The sequence below is a fragment of the Aethalodelphis obliquidens genome, unplaced genomic scaffold (assembly GCF_003676395.1).
Source record: "Aethalodelphis obliquidens isolate GAN/ISIS:26980383/991018 unplaced genomic scaffold, ASM367639v1 scaffold49, whole genome shotgun sequence".
NCBI classification, from domain to species: domain Eukaryota; kingdom Metazoa; phylum Chordata; class Mammalia; order Artiodactyla; family Delphinidae; genus Aethalodelphis; species Aethalodelphis obliquidens.
The window spans coordinates 296,363-318,576 of NW_020837993.1; the positions used below are offsets into that span (position 1 = coordinate 296,363).

A 22,214-nucleotide genomic window follows, 5' to 3' on the forward strand; every position below is an offset into this window, starting at 1 on the left:
CTTTCTTTCTTTCTTTCTTTCTTTCTTTCTTTCTTTCTTTCTTTCTTTCTCTCTTTCTCTCTCTTTCTCTTTCTTTTGGTGCAGCCATATTTTTCAAATAATATCATGCATTTCCATGTGTTTGTGACTGGAGGGGAGAACTCCATCAACTCAACAGCCCATGTTGCAAGAAGCTTTAAAACTCTCATTATTTGTATACAATGCCATCACCTACTTAAGAAATGAACTGAGAAGTAGTTAGAAGTTAGAGCATTTGGTAAGGTGGCTAGATATAAGGTCTACATACCCAATTGACTTTTTGGTGAAAATGGTATTAATAGATTAAGCACAGTCATTTAAATTCACTGTGTACAGAAATGCCACTAAAACTACCAGTAAAGTTTTTTTTCCCATAAATCCACAAAGATGGGGAGAATGAGAGTGGAGACAACATCATTTGGGGAGTTAGAAAGCAGATAGAAAAATGGTAATTTATGTAGCTAACATAAGAAAGAAGAATCCTAAGCCAGCAGAATCCTAAACCAGAAGAATCCTAAGAACCAACTAGATTTACACTGCAGAATGTAAAGGCTCAGAGATTGGTTGCACCAGAAACTTTTAGAACTTGGAGGTGGGGGGGGGGGAAGAGGATTGGTAGAAAACTGTTTAAAAAGCAGTTAGGAATGGGAGTTATTGCTTAATGGGTACAGAGTTTCTATTTGGGGTGATGAAAAATTTTGGAAGTAGGTAGTGGTCATGGTTGCAACAACATTGTGATTGTACTTTATTGCCCTCTCACAACGTGGCGGTGTACTTCTTCAAAGCCTACAGGAAAACCTTTCACTCCAGTCTAAGACAGAGTCTTATATAATGTAATCACATGAGAGACTGTCTCCCATCACCTTTGCTATAGACTGTAACCTAATCAAGGGAGTGACTCTTCCTTCACCTTTGCCATATCCTTTTGGCTAGAAGCAAATTACAGATTCTGTCCACACTCAGGATATACAAGGGTGTAACTCATTGGAGGTCATCTTAGAATTCTGCATACCATAACTGTAGACCAACAGAAGCTCTAATAAGCTCTCAGAGAGAAATCAATAGGTTCAGTCAAATAATCAGGAAGTAGAATAATTCAGCTTTCTCAACAACAGTGTTGGAAGCTATGGAGTAGTGCTATCAAAATTCTAAAGTGAAAGGATTTCCTACCTGTCATTCTATACCTAACCAAGCTATCCATTGAGTGTAAAAGTAGAGTACAGACATTATTGGAAATAAAAAGTCACAAATATTTACCTCCTACACACTTTCTTAGGAAACTATGACCTATAAATCAGAGGAGTAACCAACAAAAAGGAAGACTACTGATCCAAAAGACACGAAATAAGGTCAGAAGGCTTGGGAAGGGGGAATTCAACAAGATGAAAATAATAGAACAGCTGAGATGAGTGAATGTGATGAAAAAAGATTTAGACAACTGGCAATGAGTTTTGAGTTGAATTAGTAAGAGAACATAAAAAATTAAACAGAGTAACAAACAATTATTAACTCCAGGGATATAAAAAATTATTCAGGAAAGGAAATGGAAATACATGGCTCAGCTCTGAAGAATTGAGTGGTAGGTTCATTACAATGTAAATAGTGCACATTAATCTAACCAGAGTGATGATGTAATTATACAGTTCTGAAAGGATGGTGTTATGGGTTGAGGTCCTAACCCCCAGAACTTGTGAATTTGGAAATAAGGTCTTTGTAGATGATCAAGTTAAGGTGAGGTCACCTTAGGGTGGGCTCTGCTCCAATATGACTGATGTCCTTATCAAAGGGGGAAATCTGGACATAGAGACAGAGACACAGTGAGAACACCATATGAAGCCTGGAGTTAAGCTGCCACAAGCCAAAGAAGGCCAAAGATTGCTGAAAATCCACCAGAAAAGAGAGAGAGGCTTGGAGGAGATTCTTCCTCACAACTCTCAGAAGGAACCAACCCTGCCGACACTTTGATTTTTGATTTCTAACCTTCAGGACTATGAGACAATAAATTCCTGTTGTTTAAGATATCCAGTTCGTGGTACTTTGTTACAACAGCCCTAGTAAACTAATGCGGATGGAAAGTGTGTGTGTATCGGGGGGGGTGCGGGCAGGAGAAGGACGAGGAAAGAACTAGCCCTTCATCTTCAGTGGGACGTTAACAGATCATTCTTGCAAATAATGAATCAAGAAATAGCAGTATAAGCATGGTATTTATAAATAGCAAGGTAAATACCAAAATAATCATCTAAAAGAATTAAAATTTGTTTCCTGTGTGGATGAGTTAAGGAAGTAGGGAGGAAGAGGGCTGAAACTTGACGTTTATCTTTGAACCAGCTGACTCTTTACCTTAAGTGTGCAGAAGGATAAAAATAAAAACACAGAAAGTCCACTATATCAGCAATTATTAACTAGAAAATATAATAGGGAAAAAATTCCATTCACAAGGGCAGTAAAACCTAGATAATGGCACCCAAGAATAATTCCGAACAGGACACATGCCAGATCCTTCTGGAGAAAACTCTCAAATATTACTGAAGGACAAAAGTAAATAGAAACTGGACCCTGCCTCAAGCAGTGCCTGTGATGAAGGAAATGGCAGATGAACATTACAGCATGACATGCAAGGAGTTACTTGATTAGGTGGGAAAAAGCACCCAACTCTGCCTGGGGAAGTCAGAGAAGGTTCTGCAGAGGATGTGGCTCTAAGTGAAAACTTGAAAGACAGAGAAGACAGGGAGACCTTCCAGGCAGAGAGCACAGCCTGAACCAACCCACTGTGTGTTTGGGGAATCGTAAAGTGCTTGACCTGAGGGAGAAAAGTGGGCATGATGGAGAGTGTTGGCAGATGAAGCTGGCTATCGAGGCAGAAATTGGATCATTAAGAAGCCATGTACACAGTGGGAGTGTTTGCTCTTTTTTATAGGAATGGGAGTTTTCAAGTAGCAGAATGAGAAGAAGGTAATATGTGTCTCGTGGAATGAGCATGTGGGTGACTTCTCAATATAAGGTGCCGCTGTGGACCGGGAGCCTGTGTTACTGGCTTGAATTCTTTGGGCAGGCTCCTTACTAATACTTCTTGACGGCAGCCCCAGACCTCAGTGAGCCATTGATCCAGGGGGTTATTAGGTGCTGTTATTCATCCACCTGAGGTGGGGAGCTCCGTGTCCATTGCAGACACACCCCAGGAAAGAGGCCCCGCCAAGCACTGTGTGTGTGGCAGACCACTTGACCGCTGGGAACTCATGGTCAGGATGGTGCAGAACCCGCCCGCTGAGACACTGCAGTACAAACACAGGGACAGGAGGTGTGGGCTCTTCCTCCAAGGAGCCCCAAAAGCACCTGTGATCAGCCACCATATAAAAGAGAGAGATTATAAAAGCAAAAATGGTGCCTCGACTTCAGGAACAATAAAGTCTTTTGTATCAATGTTGGCAGATGGTCCCGGGTGCTTTGTGGCTGAGTGTGTCTCATCAGTGTCACACTGAGAGGGGCAGAGTGGTGGAAAAGAAGGTGGCACATTAACCTGCTTCTGTGCCTGGAAGTTTCTTACCTCGGTTGGCTTTCCCAGCCCCGGGGTCAGCAGACCTCAGTCTGTTTCTCTCACATTCTCTGCCTAACTGGCCACCTCCAGTCTTCAGTTGTGCTGACCTACCCTTGGTTCTCCAAACATCCCAGCTTGGTCCAGCCGCAGGGCCTTTATCCTTGCTAATCCCATTTTCTGGAATGTTCTTTCCCCAGGTCTTCACGTGGCTGGCTCCTACTCATTCTCTCAGAAGGATCTTCTCATGTAACCTTAATAGCAAGTACTCTGGAGCTAGCCTGACTGGGTTCAAATCCCAGCTCTGCCACCTTGAACAAGGTGAGTATCAGGTGTGCCTGAGTGGATGAATTGTTGTGGGGATTAAATGAGTTGGTGTAAATGTAAAGTCTTAGGATAATGCCTATCCCATAGTAAATTTATGTGAGAATTAGCTATTATTATTGGTCAAAAATATATGTCACCTTTTATTAGAACGGTCCTCCACCCACCCTAGTCATTCTTTCCTCTTACCCACTATCTGTGAATATATTATTGATTTCTTTGCTTGTTTATTGCTTCCCTCTCCACCACTAGAATACAAGAACCATGAGGACAGGGACCCTGTCTGTCTTGTTCACTGCTGTATGCCCAGTACCTTAGTAGTGTCAGACACATAGCAGATGCTCAAGAAATAGGTGTTGAGTGAAGTAATATAGTCAATGAACTTCTCTGAACCAATAATTATTTCTTGGGGATCCTAAGTGGGTAAAGGGCTTCCAAATTCATGTGAGGCATAACGTGGCTTTTCCTTAAAAATTAATTCCCTACTTTGCTCCCTTGCTCAGACCCTTTAATAATATTACCACTTCAATCCACAGGACAGTGGACATTAAGATGGTAAATGATAAATTTATAAGCTACTGCAATCTAGACACATGTTTTTCTTTATTTTGATTTATTTTTATTTTTTTTACACCTTTATTGGAGTATAATTGCTTTACAATGGTGTGTTAGTTTCTGCTTTATAACAAAGTGAATCAGTTATACACATACATGTATTCCCATATCTCTTCCCTCTTGTGTCTCCCTCCCTCCCGCCTTCCTTATCCAACCCCTCTAGGTGGTCACAAAGCACCAAGCTGGTCTCCCTGTGCTATGTGGCTGCTTCCCACTAGCTATCTATTTTACGTTTGGTAGTGTATATATGTCCATGCCACTCTCTCGCTTTGTCACAGCTTACCCTTCCCCCTCCCCATATCCTCAAGTCCATTCTCTAGAAGGTCTGTGTCTTTATTCCTGTTTTACCCCTAGGTTCTTCATGACATTTTTTTTTCTTAAATTCCATATATATGTGTTAGCATACGGTATTTGTCTTTCTCTTTCTGACTTACTTCACTCTGTATGACAGACTCTAGGTCCATCCACCTCATTACAAATAGCTCAATTTCGTTTCTTTTTATGGCTGAGTAATATTCCATTGTATATATGTGCCACATCTTCTCCATCCATTCATCTGATGATGGACACTTAGGTTGTTTCCATCTCCGGGCTATTGTAAATAGAGCTGCAATGAACATTTTGGTACAGGACTCTTTTTTGAATTATGGTTTTCTCAGGGTATATGCCCAGTAGTGGGATTGCTGGGTCATATGGTAGTTCTATTTGTAGTTTTTTAAGGAATCTCCATACTGTTCTCCATAGTGGCTGTACCAATTCAAATTCCCACCAGCAGTGCAAGAGTGTTCCCTTTTCTCCACACCCTCTCCAGCATTTATTGTTTCTAGATTTTTTGATGATGGCCATTCTGACTGGTGTGAGATGATATCTCATTGTAGTTTTGATTTGCATTTCTCTAATGATTAATGATGTTGAGCATTCTTTCATGTGTTTGTTGGCAGTCTGTATATCTTCTTTGGAGAAATGTCTATTTAGGTCTTCTGCCCATTTTTGGATTGGGTTGTTTGTTTTTTTGTTATTGAGCTGTATGAGCTGCTTGTAAATTTTGGAAATTAATCCTTTGTCAGTTGCTTCACTTGCAAATATTTTCTCCCATTCTGAGGGTTGTCTTTTGGTCTTGTTTATGGTTTCCTTTGCTGTGCAAAAGCTTTGAAGTTTCATTAGGTCCCATTTGTTTATTTTTGTTTTTATTTCCATTTTTCTAGGAGGTGGGTCAAAAAGGATCTTGCTGTGATTTATGTCATAGAGTGTTCTGCCTATGTTTTCCTCTAAGAGTTTGATAGTTTCTGGCCTTACATTTAGATCTTTAATCAATTTTGAGCTTATTTTTGTGTATGGTGTTAGGGAGTGATCTAATCTCATACTTTTACATACACCTGTCCAGTTTTCCCAGCACCACTTATTGAAGAGGCTGTCCTTTCTCCACTTTACATTCCTGCTTCCTTTATCAAAGATAAGGTGACCATATGTGCATGGGTTTATCTCTGGGCTTTCTATCCTGTTCCATTGATCTATATTTCTGTTTTTGTGGCAGTACCATACTGTCTTGATTACTGTAGCTTTGTAGTATACTCTGAAGTCAGGGATCCTGATTCCTCCAGCTCTGTTTTTCGTTCTCAAGATTGCTTTGGCTATTCGGGGTCTTTTGTGTTTCCATACAAATTGTGAAATTTTTTGTTCTAGTCCTGTGAAAAATGCCAGTGGTAGTTTGAAAGGGATTGCATTGAATCTGTAGATTGCTTTGGGTAGTAGAGTCATTTTCACAGTGTTTACTCTTCCAATCCAAGAACATGGTATATCTCACCATCTATTTGTATCATCTTTAATTTCTTTCATCCGTGTCTTATAGTTTTCTGCATACAGGTCTTTTGTCTCCTTAGGTAGGTTTATTCCTAGATATTTTATTCTTTTTCTTGCAGTGGTAAATGGGAGTGTTTTCTTGATTTCACTTTCAGATTTTTCATCATTAGTGTTTAGGAATCCCAGAGATTTCTGTGCATTAATTTTGTATCCTGCAACTTTACCAAATTCATTGATTAGCTCTAGTAGTTTTCTGGTAGCATCTTTTTTTTAATTTTATTTTTCTTTTCTTTATTTTTTCTTTCTTTATTTTTGGCTGTGTTGGGTCTTCGTTGCTAAACATGAGCTTTCTCTAGTTGCGGCGCGTGGGGGCTACTCTTCGTTGTGGTGCACGGGCTTCTCATTGCAGTGGCTTCTCTTGTTGTGGAGCACAGGCTGTAGTTGTGCAGGCTCAGTAGTTGTGGCTCGTGGGCTCTACAGCGTAGGCTCAGTAGTTGTGGCACACAGGCTTAGATGCTCCACGGCATGTGGGATCTTCCCGGACCAGGCCTCGAACCCATGTCCCCTGCATTGGCAGGCAGATTCTTAACCACTGTGCCACCAGGGAAGCCATCTGGTAGCATCTTTAGGATTCTCTATGTATAGTATCGTGTCATCTGCAAACAGTGACAACTTTACTTCTTCTTTTCTGATTTGGATTCATTTCCTTTTCTTCTCTGATTGCTGTGGCTAAAACTTCCAAAACTATGTTGAATAAGAGTGGTGAGAGTGGGCAACCTTGTCTTCTTCCTGATCTTAGTGGAAATGCTTTCAGTTTTTCACCATTGTGGACGATGTTGGCTGTGGGTTTGTCATATATGGCCTTTATTATGTTGAGGAAAGTTCCCTCTATGTCTACTTTCTGCAGGGTTTTTATCATAAATGGGTGTCGAATTTTGTCGAAGGCTGTCTCTGCATCTATTGAGATGATCATATGGTTTTTCTCCTTCAATTTGTTAATATGGTGTATCACGTTGATTGATTTGCATGTATTGAAGAATCCTTGCATTCCTGGAATAAACCCCACTTGATCATGGTGTATGATCCTTTTAATGTGCTGTTGGATTCTGTTTGCTAGTATTTTGTTGAGGATTTTTGCATCTATGTTCATCAGTGATATTGGCCTGTAGTTTTCTTTCTTTGTGACATCCTTGTCTGGTTTTGGTATCAAGGTGATGGTGGCCTCGTAGAATGAGTTTGGGAGTGTTCCTTCCTCTGCTATATTTTGGAAGAGTTTGAGAAGGATAGGTGTTAGCTCTTCTCTAAATGTTTGATAGAATTTGCCTGTGAAGTCATCTGGTCCTGGGCTTTTGTTTGTTGGAAGATTTTAAATCACAGTTTCAATTTCAGTGCTTGTGATTGGTCTGTTCATATTTTCTATTTCTTCCTGATTCAGTCTTGGCAGGTTGTGCATTTCTAAGAATTTTTCCATTTCTTCCAGGTTGTCCATTTTATTGGCATAGAGTTGTTTGCAGTAATCTCTCATGATCTTTTGTATTTCTGCAGTGTCAGTTGTTATTTCTCCTTTTTCGTTTCTAATTATATTGATTTGAGTCTTTTCCCTTTATTTCTTGATGAGTCTGGCTAATGGTTTATCAATTTTGTTTATCTTCTCAAAGAACCAGCTTTTAGTTTTATTGATCTTTGCTATCGTTTCCTTCATTTCTTTTTCATTTATTTCTGATCTGATCTTTATGATTTCTTTCCTTCTGCTAACTTTGGGGTTTTTTTGTTCTTCTTTCTCTAATTGCTTTAGGTGCAAGGTTAGGTTGTTTATTCGAGATGTTTCCTGTTTCTTAAGGTAGGATTGTATTGCTATAAACTTCCCTCTTAGAACTGCTTTTGCTACATCCCATAGGTTTTGGGTCATCGTGTCTCCGTTGTCATTTGTTTCTAGGTATTTTTTTATTTCCCTTTTGATTTCTTCAGTGATCACTTCGTTATTAAGTAGTGTATTGTTTAGCCTCCATGTGTTTGTATTTTTTACAGATCTTTTCCTGTAATTGATATCTAGTCTCATAGCATTGTGGTTGGAAAAGACACTTGATACAATTTCAATTTTCTTAAATTTACCAAGGCTTGATTTGTGGCCCAAGATATGATCTATCCTGGTGAATGTTCCATGAGCACTTGAGAAAAATGTGTATGTATTCTGTTGTTTTTGAATGGAATGTCCTATAAATACCAATTAAGTCCATCTTGTTTAATGTATCATTTAAAGCTTGTGTTTCCTTATTTATTTTCATTTTGGATGATCTGTCCATTGGTGAAAGTGGGGTGTTAACGTCCCCTACTATGAATGTGTTACTGTCGATTTCCCCTTTTAAGGCTGTTAGTATTTGCTTTATGTATTGAGGTGCTCCTATGTTGGGTGCATAAATATTTACAATTGTTATATCTTCTTCTTGGATCGATCCCTTGATCATTATGTAGTGTCCTTCTTTATCTCTTGTAACAGCCTTTATTTTAAAGTCTATTTTGTCTGATATGAGAATTGCTACTCCAGCTTTCTTGTGGTTTCCATTTGCATGGAATCTTTTTCCATCCCCTTACTTTCAGTTTGTATGTGTCTCTAGGTCTGAAGTGGGTCTCTTGTAGACAGCATATATATGGGTCTTATTTTGGTATCCATTCAGCCAATCTGTATCGTGGGAGCATTTAGTCCATTTAAATTTAAGGTAATTATCGATATGTATGTTCTATTCCCATTTTCTTAATTGTTTTGTGTTCGTTATTGTAGGTCTTTTCCTTCTCTTGTGTTTCTTGCCTAGAGAAGTTCCTTTAACATTTGTTGTAAAGCTGGTTTGGTGGTGCTGAACCCTCTCAGCTTTTGCTTGTCTGTAAAGGTTTAATTTCTCCATCAAATCTGAATGAGATCCTTGCTGGGTAGAGTAATCTTGGTTGCAGGTTTTTCTCCTTCATCACTTTAAATATGTCCTGCCAGTCCCTTCTGGCTTGCAGAGTTTCTGCTGAAAGATCAGCTGTTAACTTTATGGGGATTCCCTTGTGTGTTATTTGTTGTTTTTCCCTTGCTGCTTTTAATATGTTTTCTTTGTATTTAATTTTTGACAGTTTGATTAATATGTGTCTTGGCGTATTTCTCCTTGGATTTATCCTGTATGGGACTCTCTGTGCTTCCCGGACTTGTTTGACTATTTCCTTTCTCATATTAGGGAAGTTTTCAATTATAATCCCTCAAATATTTTCTCAGTCCCTTTCTTTTTCTCTTCTTCTTCTGGAACCCCTATAATTCGAATGTTGGTGTGTTTAATGTTGTCCCAGAGGTCTCTGAGACTGTCCTCAGTTCTTTTCATTCTTTTATCTTTATTCTGCTCTGCAGTAGTTATTTCCACTCTTTTATCTTCCAGGTCACTTATCCGTTCTTCTGCCTCAGTTATTCTGCTATTGGTCCCATCTAGAGTATTTTTAATTTCATTTATTGTGTTGTTCATCGATGCTTGTTTCATCTTTAGTTCTTCTAGGTCCTTGTTAAATGTTTCTTGCATTTTGTCTATTCTATTTCCAAGATTTTATATCATCTTTACTCTCATTATTCTGAATTCTTTTTCAGGTAGACTGCCTATTTCCTCTTCATTTGTTAGGTCTGGTGGGTTTTTATCTTGCTCCTTCATCTGCTGTGTGTTTTTCTGTCTTCTCATTTTGCTTATCTTACTGTGTTTGGGGTCTCCTTTTTTCAGGCTGCAGGTTCGTAGTTCCCGTTGTTTTTGGTGTCTGTCCCCAGTGGCTAAAGTTGGTTCAGTGGGTTGTGTAGGTTTCCTGGTGGAGGGGACTAGTGCCTGTGTTCTGGTGGATGAGGCTGGATCTTGTCTTTCTGGTGAGCAGGTCCATGTCTGGTGGTGTGTTTTCGGGTGTCTGTGGACTTACTATGGTTTTAGGCAGCCTCTCTGCTAATGGGTGGGATTGTGTTCCTGTCTTGCTAGTTGTTTGGCATAGGGTGTAGCTTGCTGGTCGTTGAGTGAAGCTGGGTGCTGGTGTTGAGATGGAGATCTCTGGGAGATTTTCGCCATTTGATATTATGTGGAGCTGGGAGGTCTCTTGTGGACCAGTGTCCTGAAGTTGGCTCTCCCACCTCAGAGGCACAGCACTGACTCCTGGCTGCAGCACCAAGAGCCTTTCATCCACACGGCTCAGAATAAAAGGGAGATAAAGTAGAAGAAAGAAAGAAAGAACAAAAGAAAGAAAGAGGGAGGGAGAGAGAGAGAAAGAAGGAAAGAAAGAAAGGAGGGAGGGAGGGAGGAAGGAAAGAAGGAAGGAAGGAGGGAAGGAAGGTAAGAAAGAAAGAAAGAAGATAAAATAAAGTAAGATAAAATAAAGTTATTAAAATAAAAAATAATTATTAAGAAAAAAATATTTTTTAAAAAATATAAAGAAAAAAAAAAAGGACGGATAGAACCCTAGGACAAATGGTGGAAGCAAAGCTATAGTGACAAAAATCTCACACAGAAGCATACACATACACACTCACAAAAAGAGGAAAAGGGGAAAAAAATCATAAATCTTGCTCTCAAAGTCCACCTCCTCAATTTGGGATGATTCGTTGTCTATTCATGTATTCCACAGATGCAGGGTACATCAAGTTGATTGTGGAGCTTTAATCCGCTGCTTCTGAGGCTGCTGGGAGAGATTTCCCTTTCTCTTCTTTGTTCTCACAGCTCCCGCGGCTCACCTTTGGATTTGGCCCCAACTCTGCGTGTAGGTCGCCAGAGGGCGTCTGTTCTTCGCTCCGACAGGACGGGGTTAAAGGAGCAGCTGCTTCGGGGGCTCTGGCTCACTCAGGCCAGGGGGAGGGAGGGGTACGGAGTGTGGGGCGAGCCTGCGGCGGCAGAGGCCAGCGTGACGTTACACCAGCTTGAGGTGCGCTGTGCGTTCTCCCGAGGAAGTTGTCCCTGGATCCCGGGACCCTGGCAGTGGCGGGCTGCACAGGCTCCCGGAAGTGGGGTGTGGAAAGTGACCTGTGCTCGCACACAGGCTTCTTGGTGGCGGCAGCTGCGGCCTTACTGTCTCATGCCCGTCTCTGGGGTCCGCACTTTTAGCCGTGTTTCGCACCCGTCTCTGGAGCTCGTTTAAGCAGCGCTCTTAATCCCCTCTCCTCGCGCACCAGGAAACAAAGAGGGAAGAAAAAGTCTCTTGCCTCTTCGGCTGGTCCAGACTTTTCCCCGGACTCCCTCTCGGCTAGCTGTGGTGCACTAACCCCCTTCAGGCGGTGTTCACGCCGACAACCCCGGTCCTCTCCCTGCACTCCGACGGAAGCCCAAGCCTCAGCTCCCAGCCCCGGTCGCCCCCGGCGGGTGAGCAGACAAGCCTCTCGGGCTGGTGAGTGCCGGTCGGCACCGATCCTCTGTGCGGGAATCTCTCTGCTTTGCTCTCCGCACCCCGCGGCCCCGAAGCTTACCCCTCTGCCACTCGCAGTCTCCGCCAGTGAAGCGGTTTCCTAGTGTGTGGAAAACTTTCCTCCTTCACAGCTCCCTCCCACTGGTGCAGGTCCCGTCCCTATCCTTTTGTCTCTGTTTATTCTTTTTTCTTTTGCCCTACCGAGGTACCTGGGGACTTTCTTGCCTTTTGGGAGGTCTGAGGTCTTCTGCCAGCGTTCAGTAGGTGTTCTGTGGGAGTTTTTCCACGTGTAGATGTATTTCTGGTGTATCTGTGGGGAGGACAGTGATCTCCGCGTCTTACTCTTCCGCCATCTTCCTTTTGTCTAGACACATGTTTTTCTAATAATTCATGGGACATATCCTAGTGTCTGAGCTTTTGCCCAATGGGCCATTTTCAGCTCTGGCAAAATCACAATGTGTCTTTTCCTCCCAAAGAAGAAGGAGATATGACCTCTCATAGACAACAGAACCCAGAGGGAGCTGAGGTAGGGATACAGATGAACAGCACAGCAGAGCCATGGAAACTGGGAGACAAAACTGGTAACAGATAACTTGCAGAGCTTGTTGGGTGAGGCAGCCCTTTCTTCTTCTATTTTTGATAGAGAATAAATTTACTGACTCCCTTGCAGCTAGGTATGGGCTATGACTAGTCCTAGCCAATGGGATATAAGTGTAAGAGGTAAGTGCAGCTACTAGGAAGGTTCCTTGAAAGGACTTTCTTTTTCCTGCTCTCTGAGGGATAGATGGCTGGAGCTGGAGCAACCATGTTGGCTCATGAGGTAAACAGAGGCCGTGCTTGGGGGAGCTACAAGAGAGAAGGAGCATGGCTTCTTGAGGATTTGGTGGAGCAGAGCTGCCATTATCCTTGGACTGTTCATCTCTCAGTTTTTATTTGAGAGAGAAAAAAACTTTCATCTTTAAAGCCTTTGTTATTTTGGATTTGCTGCTACTCATATGCAAGCCTAATCTTAGCAAACACAGCATCATAAATGGACGATGGATAAATGCTGAACTAAATTTTGACCTGTTAAATAAAAACTAGGGATTGTCTGCAAACAGAAGACCATGGCAAGGAAGTGCACACCAGTCTGGGTCCAGATCAGTGTAGGGAGAACAGCAGAGGCTCAGCAGACTCCTAGGTGCACAGGAAGAAAAAACCCAGATCAGGTTAATAGACAGTTCTCTTAGCTAAATCTAGTTAAACACTTCCTCGGTTCTTTAGTGGTAAGAAATTAAAAATTAGCACCACAGCCTTGCTAGTTAGCACACAGTACCTCCTCTACTTAATAACAGGTTACATTCTTCCTAAGTCTATTTGTTTGAGTCCAGAGGGACTGAGGCCCTGGGAGCATAACTTAATCAGAGAACGAATCCTTGGAAGCATTAAAACCAGCAGACTCTTCTTCATGCTGATAAGTATTTCACAGGCAATCTTTTCTCCAAGTAGTTGGGGGCACTAAGGGAGTCTGCTGATAACTCCTTCCTGCCTCCACCCGCATCTCCTGGAGCACCACAGCCACCGTGATCATTGCACTTTCCACCTCCCCACTCACTCTGACGCTGTGCAGATTCGAAGGGCCTGGAACCTATGATCCTCCCCTGGTTATCAACTGTACACCACCTCCCACCCCACCTTCCCTTCCCTGGCTTTCCATCACTGCCTCCTATTTTGTTTCTTTCATAGCCCTTACAACATTTACACTTTAATGTTTTTTAGTTTATTACCTGTATCTATCCCCATCTCCCACTGACTGTAAGTTTTTCTTTTTTTTTTTTGCGGTACGTGGGCCTCTCACTGCTGTGGCCTCTCCTGTTGCAGAGTACAAGCTCCGGGCGCACAGGCTCAGCGGCCATGGCTCACGGGCCCAGCCGCTCCGCGGCATGTGGGATCTTCCCAGACTGGGATATGAACCCATGTCCCCTGCATCTGCAGGCGGACTCTCAACCACTGCGCTACCAGGGAAGCCCGACTGTTAGTTTTTCAAGGGGAAGGACTGCGTTTGGTTTAGTCACCAACATGTTCCCAGTAGCCAGCAAGTATGTTTGGCTCATATTAGGCATTCAATAAAATAGGTGGTGAATGAATGAATACACGCTTCAACTGCAGCACTTTCACCACACTCTGCCATTAGGTCCTTGAGCAAAGTCCCAGCTTTGTCCTGCATTAATACCTGGCTCATGGGCAGCCCATGGGGGTGCTCATCTTATAGCCTCCACTCTCAAGTTCTTGCCTTGTTCTTTTCCCTCCCCTCTTGCTGATTATCAGCGATGGCGTAAGCATAGCAGGTTGCATGCTAAGCACTTTGTCCTTCCAAACTGTGCATCCTTTTGCAATGAATCAAGGCACACGAGCACAGCAGTCATTATTTTTTTCTCAGCACTTTAAACCTTTTATGATTTCTTCTTTTAGTTTTATCACAATCACACATCTTTTATTTCAGGCACTTTAAAACTTCTGCTCTTGTACTTGCTGGATACAGTGGGATTAACCATGCTTGCAAACTACCTCAAAACTAAGAGGTAAGATTGCCACTTATTAACAAAGGTTCTATGGTCCAGACTGGAAGGAACTTGCACTACATCTATCGCCATCTGTTTGCAGGAGGCCGAATTAATGTGATCTTGTTTTGTAGCTTTTGTTTGTATCTATGAAAGTTTATAACTTGGAAATTCATAAGTAGAGTAGTTTTTTTTTTTAATCTGTAGTTTGTTGGATTCAATTACACTTAAATTAAACCCGGAGTATAATCTCTTTTAATCTCTTTAGATAGTGCACGAGTTCAAACATTCTCATTTATTCCTTTGTGTTGAATCCCCAAGTCTGGGGATAAAGAATTCTAGTGAATATTGTTATAGCTCTATTTGTCCCAAATTGTGCCCCATGGGGTATATATAGGTATTCCCACCTAAAAATTTTGATAAAATAAATTTGGGACTTCTGGCATACCTCATTCACAACGTGCATTATCATTTAAAAGGCTCTCCTTAACCAAAGTGTATTATCACCTAAAAGTCTTTTTTTAAAAAAAACCTAGTGTTTTTCAAACTTGCTTAATTATAGAACCGTTTCCTCATATAACAACCCGTGTTCCAACATTACTAGGGACACATAGAGATCTATTATCTATCTATCTATCTATCTATCTAATCTGGTAGATCGTAAATGTTTCTTGGAGTCAAGATTCTGGTGCAGAAAGGGCCCAGAAACATAATCATAGCACTCCTGAAAGAATACTCCCTTTGCAAAGTTTATTTCAGCCCTTGTGTGCATCACTTTAAACTAGCCCAGCAGCAGAAGACAATACCTGTTTGACGTTCTGGAAAGGGTCCTCATGCTGTCTAGTTCAGTAATACTGAAACACCTTTTCCCAGCAGGTAATACAGTATCTCAGCAATCATTACATTTTGTGGAAGAGAAACATGAGAAAATTCCAGCAGCTACAGGAAAGCTTGGAGCACTTGCTTTGTTTTTTTGAGTAGGCTCATCTTGGCTTGCACACGTCTTAGTTTGAGTTAGGCGAATATTATTCACAGTGTGGGTGTGGCAGCCCAGGAGGACAATGATAGAAGTTCCAATTTCACATTTTCCTTTATTTGGTCATACATCCTATGCATCAAAATGATAAAGAATGTTCTAATGGCCTTCTAAAAGTTTGAAGTGGGAAGACTCCATGGTTGAGGGATCCTTTAAATAATAGTCCTCATACCAGAATTTGTGTGTTTGCGTGGTGTGTGTGTGTGTGTGTGTGTGTGTGTGTGTGTGTGTGTGTGTGTGGTGTGGGTGAGTTATAAAACATTTCAAAATTTTCTTGGTGTTAGGAATTTAAAATTGAAGGACCCAAGTTCAGAAAACTGTGGGAGTGATGATATTATTGTGCAGTTGCACTCTCACCCTTGAGGTCTGCTTGCAAATGACCTTGTGAAAGGTCAAAGTGTGTGACTATCAGCTTCTAACTATTTTGTAAGAACAGTAGGAAATCAACCAACTGTGGGTACTGGCTGTTTAATTGCATTTCATTATACCTAATGCTCTTAGAGTCTCCCTTAAATCCATATAAGTGATAGGTGTTTGTCTGGCAATGTTGCTATTACCAAGTGGCCACAGATGACCAATTCGATGATTTGTTTGACTTGATGATCAATATCTTCAACTTTCTAAACACATTTTTAAAGTTAAATTTCTGACTTTCAAGTGAACTGTTGCCTTGGATGAATCCAGAGGAATAATCCTTTTATGCATTTAACTCCACAGAGAATACTTTTGGAAATCTATTGATAATTCTGGTCCTTGGGCTGTTCCATTGACATAAATATCTTAGACATGAATTCCCAGAGTTGTGATCCAGTTCCTCTGCAAGAGGCTTTTGTGCTGCTCTTATAATAATCATCATCAGTATCATTACCAATCCCTGCATCTGTAAAACAGTACTCATCAAGATGCTTCGTGGCAACTGATAGCAAACCAATTCAAGCTGGCTTAGCGCAATGAGCCTTTATTGGCTCACGAAGCTTGAAAGTCCAGAGGTAAAGCTGGATTCTGTCACTCTACTTAAATAACACCTACCCTTCAGTCTTCATCTCTTACCCTGCTTTAAGTTTTCTTCATAGCACTTATCATGAGCTGGCATGGTATTCCATGTCTACTTGGTATTTATTGCCTGGGGTTCCCACTGGAATGCAAGCTCCAGGAGCGTAGGGTCTTCCTTTTGTTCATCACCTAATGCCAAGCATCCAGAAATGGACATGGAATATAGGAGGAATGTGATAACTAGTTGAATTAAAGAATGAAAGAATCAATTCATGTAGGTGCTCAAATGGCTTCATTAGAAATTTGTCTTTAAACATCGTTTGTTCTGCTTCTTTCTGTGTTGCTTTCATTCTTTGGACTGCCTCTTCCCTGTGGGGACAAGATGGCTCCCAGCAGAAAGAGAACTTCTTTTTCTCAACAGAACCAGCAGAAGGCTCACTGACCAGCTTAGGTCATATGGCTATCTCTCAGCCAGTGAGCATGGCCAGGGGGATGCAGTTGGCCCAAGTGAACCACAGTGTCTGAGGGTGGGAGGATATAAGCTGGGCAGACCTCACAAGAACTTGGCTAAAATAATAAGAGCTTAATAATTGCTCTCAGATGCACTTTATCAACTGATCCTCACAAAACCTTGTGAGGAAAGAACAGATATTATTCTCCCCATTTTACAGATGAGGAAATTGAGGCTTGGGTAGGGTATGCTTCTTTAAGCAATTAGGAAGCGGTGGAGCTCTGTCTTGACCTCAGGTCTTCTTGGGCTTCACCCAGAATTCTTTCTAATGCAACAGACCTGGTGGGATAGCTTGGAAGAAAATGGCATGTGGCTTGTCTTTGCAGAAGGGGCTGAAAAGTGGGAAAGGTAAGAGATTTGATAAAATCCTTGAAGAGTTTTTACTTCTCTGGCTGAGTGACTTTATTTCTCTCAGTGGAGCCAGCTGGTTGGAAATGGCTGGTAATCACTAAAAGGTTTTGCCTTAGTACATGGAAAGCAAGGACTCAAGATGGTATGAGGAGGGAGTGGCAATAACAGCAAATTTTCTGAGCCCAATGACCTGAATCTGGAAAAAAGAAATGGCATCGTATTTAGGCAATGAACAATCCCCTCTGAACCATGTGGAAGCACAGAGGTTTCTCTTTCTGCCAGTTTTGCACACATGTATAGAACACCAATTTTAAGAGATGAGAGGAATCTCAGGGAGCATCTAGACCTATAATTCTCACCCACTGTTTTATGGCCTCGTGAGCCAAATTTTTATCACTTCATGCTTGTTCCTCTCCCTCCACTCTTTGTTGGTAACAGTGGCTGTGTTGCTTTTACTCTCTCATTCTGGGGTCAGCGGTAGAACGTTTATAGGATTTTCCAGTTCACGGTGTAATTTTGTCTAGAAAACATTGTACTGGTGGTTTCACAGTTAAGAACTGGGCTGGAAAAAAGGAAAGTCACTTGTTAAGATTGTCTGGCAATAAGCAGAGGGACTAAACCTTACACCCAGACTTAAAACAAACAAACAAAACCCCCCTTCCAGTTGTTTCCAGTAAACCAGTGCTTCTCAAGAGTTTGACCTGGCTGGGTCATACTCTAGGGGATCTGATGTAATTGCTCTGAAGTGCAGCTGAGGTGTCTGGACTTTCACAGTTTCCCTGAGGGATTCTGATGGACAGCCGGGTTGAGAACCTGAACACTATCCACTGCCACTCCATATGCTGAAGGGCAAGGCTGTTGCCTGTTGCAGGGTAGGATAGAGGGTGTCAGGGTAGAAGCAAGTTGGAGATCATGTGAGAAGATTATAGGAGAAAAGAAGAGAGCTAAGACCTTTTTTTTTTTAATAGTGTGTATCAGTAATTTATTCCTTTTTCTGAATTTTATTTTATTTGCTTTTTTATACAGCAGGTTCTTATTAGTTATCCATTTTATACATGTCAATCCCAATCTCCCAATTCATCCCACCACCACCACCACCACCACCCCCAGCGCTTTCCCCCCTTGGTGTCCATATGTTTGTTCTCTACATCTGTGTCTCAATTTCTGCCCTGCAAACCGGTTCATCTGTACCATTTTTCTAGGGTCCACATATATGTGTTAATATATTATATTTGTTTTTCTCTTTCTGACTTACTTCACTCTGTATGACAGTCTCTAGATTGATCCACGTCTCTACAAATGACCCTATTTTGTTCCTTTTTGTGGCTGAGTAATATTCAATTGTATATATGTACCACATCTTCTTTATCCATTTGTCTGTCAATGGGCATTTAGGTTGCTTCCATGACCTGGCTATTGTAAATAGTGCTGCAATGAACATTGGGGTGCATGTGTCTTTTTGAATTATGGTTTTCTCTGGGTATATGCCCAGTAGTGGGATTGGTGGGTCATATGGTAATTCTATTTTTAGTTTTTTAAGGAACCTCCATACTGTTCTCCATAGTGGCTGTATCCATTTACATTCCCACCAACAGTGCAAGAGGGCTCCCTTTTCTCCACACCCTCTCCAGCATTTGTTGCTTATAGATTTTCTGATGATGCCCATTCTAACTGGTGTGAAGTGATACCTCACTGTAGTTTTGATTTGCATTTCTCAAATAATTAGTGATGTTGAGCAGCTTTTCATGTGCTTCTTGGCCGTCTGTATGTCTTCTTTGGAGAAATGTCTATTTAGGTCTTCTGCCCATATTTGGATTGAGTTGTTTGTTTTCTTAATATTGAGCTGCATGAGCTGTTTATATATTTTGGAGATTAATCCTTTGTCTGTTGATTCGTTTGCAAATATTTTCTCCCCTTTTGAGGGTTGTCTTTTCATCTTATTTATGGTTTCCTTTGCTGTGCAAAAGCTTTTAAGTTTCATTAGGTCCCATTTGTTTATTTTTGTTTTTATTTCCACTACTCTAGGAGGTGGATCAAAAAAGATCTTGCTGTGATTTATGTCAAAGAGTGTTCTTCCTATGTTTCCCTCTAAGAGTTTTATAGTGTCCAGTCTTACATTTAGGTCTCTAATCCATTTTGAATTTATTTTTGTGTATGGTGTTAGGGAGTGTTCTAATTTCATTCTTTTACATGTAGCTGTCCAGTTTTCCCAGCACCACTTATTGAAGAGACTGTCTTTTCTCCATTGTATATCCTTGCCTCCTTTGTCATAGATTAGTTGACTGTGGGTGCATGGGTTTATCTCTGGGCTTTTCATCCTGTTCCATTGATCTATATTTGTTTTTGTGCCAGTACCATATTGTCTTGATTACTGTAGCTTTGTAGTATAGTCTGAAGTCAGGGAGTCTGATTCCTCCAGCTCTGTTTTTTTCCCTCAAGACTGCTTTGGCTATTCGGGGTCTTTTGTGTCTCCATACAAATTTTAAGAGTTTTTGTTCTAGTTCTATAAAAAATGCCATTGGTAATTTGAGAGGGATTGCATTGAGTCTGTAGATTGCTTTGGGTAGTATAGTCATTTTCACAATATTGATTCTTCCAATCCAAGATCATGGTATTTCTCTCCATCTGTTTGTATCATCTTTAATTTCTTGCATCAGTGTCTTATAGTTTTCTGCATACAGGTCTTTTGTCTCTCTAGGTAGGTTTATTCCTAGGTATTTTATTCTTTTTGTTGCAGTGGTACATGGAAGTGTTTCCTTAATTTCCCTTTCATATTTTTCATCATTAGTGTATAGGAATGCCAGAGATTTCTGTGCATTAATTTTGTATCCTGCTACTTTACCAAATTCATTGATTAGCTCTAGTAGTTTTCTGGTGGCATCTTTAGGATTCTGTATGTATAGTATCATGCCATCTGCAAAAGGTGACATTTTTACTCCTTCTTTTCCAATTTGTATTCCTTTTATTTCTTTTACTTTTCTGATTGTCATTACTAGGACTTCCAAAAGTATGTTGAATAATAGTGGTGAGAGTGGACATCCTTGTCTTGTTCCTGATCTTAGAGGAAATACTTTCAGTGTTTCACCATTGAGAATGATGTTTGCTGTTGGTTTGTTGTATATGGCCTTTATCATGTTGAGGTAGGTTCCCTCTGTGCCCACTTTCTGGAGAGTTTTTTATCATAAATTGGTGTTGAATTTTGTCAAAAGCTTCTTCTGCATCTATTGAGATGATCATATGGTTTTTATACTTCAGTTTGTTAATATGATGTATCACATTGATTGATTTGTGTATATTGAAGAATCCTTGCATCCCTGGGATAAATCCCACTTGATCATAGTGCATGATCCTTTTAATGTGTTGTTGGATTCCGTTGGCTAGTATTTTGTTGAGGATTTTTGCATCTATATTCATCGGTGATATTGGTCTGTAATTTTCTTTTTTTGTAGTATCTTTGTCTGGTTTTGGTATCAGGGTGATGGTGACCTCATAGAATGAGTTTGGGAGTGTTCCTTCCTCTACAATTTTTTGGAAGAGTTTGGGTGTTAGCTGTTCTCTAAATGTTTGATAGAATTCACCTATGAAGCCATCTGGTCCTGGACTTTTGTTTGTTGGAAGAATTTTAAGCACAGTTTCAATTTCATTACTTGTGATTGGTCTGTTCATATGTTCTATTTCTTCCTGGTTCAGTCTTGGAAGGTTATACCTTTCTAAGAATTTGTCCATTTCTTCCAGCTTGTCCATTTTATTGGCATAGAGTTGCTTGTAGTAGTGTCTTAGGATGCTTTATATTTCTGCAGTGACTGTTGTAACTTCTCCTTTGTCATTTCTAATTTCATTGATTTGAGTCCTTTCCCTCTTTTTCTTGATGAGTCTGGCTAATGATTTATCAATTTTGTTTATCTTCTCAAAGAACCAGCTTTTATTGTTTTCTTTGTTTCTATTTCATTTATTTCTTTGCTATTGTTTTCTTTGTTTCTATTTCATTTATTTCTGCTCTGACCTTTATGATTCCTTTCCTTCTGCTAACTTTGGGTTTTGTTTGTTCTTCTTTCTCTAGTTCCTTTAGGTGTAAGGTTAGATTGTTTATTTGAGATTTTTCTTGTTTCTTGAGGTAGGCTTGTATAACTATAAATTTCCTTCTTAGAACTGCCTTTGCTCTATGCCATAGGTTTTGGATTGTCGTGTTTTCATTGTCATTTGTCTCTAGGTATTTTTTGATTTCCTCTTTGATTTCATCAGTGATCTCTTGGTTATTTAGTAACGTATTGTTTAGCCTCCATGTGTTTGAGTTTTTTACATTTTTTTCCCCTGTAATTGATTTCTAATCTCATTGCATTGTGGTCAGAAAAGATGCTTGATATGATTTCAATTTTCTTAAATTTACTGAGGCTTGATTTGTGACCCAAGATGTGATCTATCCTGGAGAGGGTTCTGTGCGCACTTGAGAAGAAAGTGTAATCTGCTGTTTTTGGATGGAATGTCCTATAAATATCAATTAAATCTATCTGGTCTCTTGTGTCATTTAAAGCTTATGTTTCCTTATTAATTTTCTGTTTGGATGATCTGTCCATTGGTGTAAGTGAGGTGTTAAAGTCCCCCACTATTATTGTGTTACTGTCGATTTCCTCTTTTATAGCTGTTAGCAGTTGCCTTATGTATTGAGGTGCTCCTATGTTGGGTGCATATATAATTGTTATATCTTCTTCTTGGATTGATCCCTTGATCATTATGTAGTGTCCTTCCTTGTGTCTTGTAACATTCTTTATTTTAAAGTCTGTTTTATCTGATATGAGTATTGCTACTCCAGCATTCTTTTGATTTCCATTTGCATGGAATATCTTTTTCCATCCCCTCACTTTCAGTCTGTGTATGTCCCTTGGTTTGAAGTGGGTCTCTTGTAGACAACATATATATGGGTCTTATTTTTGTATCCATTCAGCGAGCCTGTGTCTTTTGGTTGGAGCATTTAATCCATTCACGTTTAAGGTAATTATCGATATGTATGTTCCTATGACCATTTTCTTAATTGTTTTGGGTTTGTTTTTGTAGGTCCTTTTCTTCTCTTGTGTTTCCTACTTAGAGAAATTCCTTTAGCATTTG

General features: G+C 40.5%; 1 long non-coding RNA gene across 1 annotated transcript in view; it reads left to right on the top strand.

Annotated features, from left to right (window-relative positions):
- The window catches only part of LOC113607615 (uncharacterized), a 60,873-nt gene extending 56,919 nt beyond the window's left edge, over positions 1–3,954 (top strand). The window contains exon 4 of the long non-coding RNA XR_003428005.1: positions 3,751–3,954. This is a non-coding gene — a long non-coding RNA (uncharacterized LOC113607615). The remainder of the gene's footprint in view (positions 1–3,750) is intronic.
- Positions 3,955–22,214: the final 18,260 nt, after the last annotated feature.